Raw genomic sequence first — 3158 nt, 5'->3', positions numbered from 1 at the left:
TACGTAGCTCCTTCCTCACATGATGAGTTGAGAGGGACAAGATGGAGGTGGGGGATGGGGGTTGTGAGATGGAGTCCTCAGAAGTGAAGGGGGTGGGTGATGGCTGATAGCTGAGAGGTGTGAGGTCCCAAGAAGAAGAAAGGTTGGCAGTCATTAAAGATGGTGGGGCTGACAGCAGGGGGAACTGGGCTGGGGGAGGGGTGGGTGGCTGGTCAAACCTGTTAAAGAACTGGTTCAGGTTGTTCACCCACTCTAAGTCTCCCACAACCCTAGGGCTTGGTTTGTGGCCTGAAATTGAGTTCAAACTCCTCCAAACCCCACTGATGTTGCTCTGCTGTAGCTGGTCCTCCATCTTCTTCCTGTAGATGTTTTTTCCATCCCTGATTTTCCTTCTCAGATCCTTCTGCACGGCTCTCAGCTCCTCCTTATTTCCTGATCTAAAGGCTCTCTTCTTCTCCTTCAGGAGAGCCTTTATTTCAGAGTTGATCCAGGGTTTGTTGTTTGAAAAACATCGTACCCTCCTGGTGGGCACAGTGTTTTCCACACAGAAATTGATGTAATCAGTGATGCAGTCCGTGATGCTGTCGATGTCCTCCCCATGAGGGGCACAAAGCTCTTCCCACACAGTGGAGCTAAAGCAGTCTCTCAGAGCTTCTTCAGTCTCCTCAGACCATTTCTTCACTGTGTGTGTCACAACTGGTTCTCTGTGTACCAAGGGTTTGTACACAGGCTGGAGATGAACCAGGTTGTGATCTGAGCCCCCCAGGGGAGGCAGAGGTGATGAGCTGTATGCAAGGAGGATGTACAAGATGTAGTTTTTAATAAATTATATCTGCTTTAGTATTTACAGAAACAGCTGCATTTGAGGGTCAACAATGAGAGAACCACCAAATCAGGAACGGTTTTACAGTGTCTCAGGCAATACTTTGCTGCTCATTTCGGTGGATCCCAATGTGTTCCCAGGCCAAAAGGGATATATAGTCTCTCCAGCAAACTCTAGATTTTCTCAGGGGAGATCCCAGTCACTGGGATGTGCCCAGAGAAGTACCAAGTGGACAACCTGATCACATGCTAAACCACCTCAGTTGACTAATTTCAGTGTGGTGGAGCAGTTTCTTTCCTTTGAGCTCCACCAGACAGAGTTCTTCACCCTATCTCTAGGGCCCAGTCCAGCCACCCTACAGAAGAAACTAATTTTGTCCCTTGAATCCAGGATTGAATTTTTTCTTTTATTTTTAGACTCTTCATTGTCACAAGGGCACCTAGTGGTAGCTGGTTTAGGATGAAAGGATGTGTTGTTTGTTTTCATCTTACTGTCAGGTGTTTTTTTTTTTCCAGTGTAGAATACCAAACCAGAGCTAGTGGTCTCCAAAGCCTTATATACACAAGCTGTAATCAAACAAATTAATGGCATCACAGTTTTATCATTAGCTCTGGATACTGCTTAATATTTGGTGTTTTGATTGTTTGCAATTTTGCTATGGTGACTGATGCCAATTAATGGTAGCTTATCGTATAGGAGGAGCTTACCATGTTAAGCCTGGATTAAAAGCTCCTGCATGAGGGTTGTGCAGTTTGAACCTCAAGAGGCACAGGGTGCCAGAGCTTCATATCCAGGGCAGTCTTGTAATTATGATATGAATTTAGTTCAATTAATTTGAAGGGTTTTGGATCGTTTTCTCTTTATTGTTCAGCTCTTAACCAAATTAGGTTAGCTAGTAATTAGGTTTTATGTACTAATGTTGCATGCCTAAAAGGTGTTAACACTGAAATTCAAATTTAGCTTAGCTCTTTCTCCAAACTTCAGATTACTGTTCCAAATCTCAACTGAAATTTAACTGAAATTTCAGAAACATCTAAAATAGGTTGTAACACCAGTATCAAGGATGTTCGGTAATTCATGTAAAGCCCCAGCATAGATCTCCTATTATTCTGTATATAAAAAAGTGCAAGCAAATATGAACAGAAACTGCACCATTATTTTTGTGTAACTGCTTCACATCATTATAATTGCTTCTCGTGAAATATTAAAAATAGTTTTTGGGCACAGTTACAAAATCACATCAATCGATCCTTTTTGGATGTTCCAGTGTCCTCCATCTAGTTGCCAAAAAATCAAATCAAAATTGTTTGATGAGGAAAATATGAGTTTTATTAATACAAAACAGTTCATACCAAAGATAGTTAAAAGAGCTTTTCAACAAAGAACAGCATATTAAAGGAAATGTTACATTAAAATGTAATGCATTAAAATAATATAAAGGCACTAAAAAGAAAACCACATTTTAGTTAACAATCAGTTATGCAAATTTTCTTTTTTAAATTAATTCTCTAACCTTGTTACTAATTCTTTTTTTCTCTCTCTTTAGAAAGTATACCTAAATATGTCATTATTTAAAGTAATTGTGTTATGTTAGGTAAATTGCTGGAGGAAAAAGGATGAAATATAATGTTCACAGTAAACACTAAACATAGGCTTGGAGTAGTCAGACCTTTAAAAGTTTATTTACACCACCAAAGAGTCCATTTTATTTGTTTTTAAGTCATTACATGGCTGTGCTCCACCTTATCTCTCTGAGTTTCTGCACTTACATGCTCCTTCCCAGTCACTCAGATCAGCTGACCAACGGCACCTTGATGTGCCGAGGACACAGCGGAGGCTCAGAGGAGACAGAGGCTTTGCTGTGGCAGCTCTTAGACTCTGGAATTCACTGCCATTGGGCATTAAACAGGCCTTGTCACTGGCCACTTTTAAATCTGCTCTTAAGACATATCTTTTTCATTTGGCCTTTGACTAGTATGAGCTGCTGTTTTGTTTTGTTTTTATTTTATTTATTTATTTTTTTTAATTACCTTTTTAAATTTTATCTTGTCTTGTCCTGATGTGTTTTATGTACAGCACTTTGGTCAGTGGTTACTGTTTTTAAAGTGCTTTATAAATAAACTTGGCTTGGCTTGGCTTGGCAAAGTAATAAGCATACAGTTTTTTTGACACCAACATTTAGAGTTAGACAGTATAGCTAATGCTAATGACACAGTTCAATGCTAACATACCCCTGGCATATTCTTTTTATATTTAGTACAAATTTAGAAAGCTATTTTAAGTTTTTAGAAAGGTTTTAAACTGCTTAGGACTTTTTTTAATCAGGAAAATTAAG

The sequence above is a fragment of the Archocentrus centrarchus genome, chromosome 21, assembly GCF_007364275.1.
Source record: "Archocentrus centrarchus isolate MPI-CPG fArcCen1 chromosome 21, fArcCen1, whole genome shotgun sequence".
NCBI classification, from domain to species: domain Eukaryota; kingdom Metazoa; phylum Chordata; class Actinopteri; order Cichliformes; family Cichlidae; genus Archocentrus; species Archocentrus centrarchus.
Note: the sequence above shows the minus strand (reverse complement) of the source record.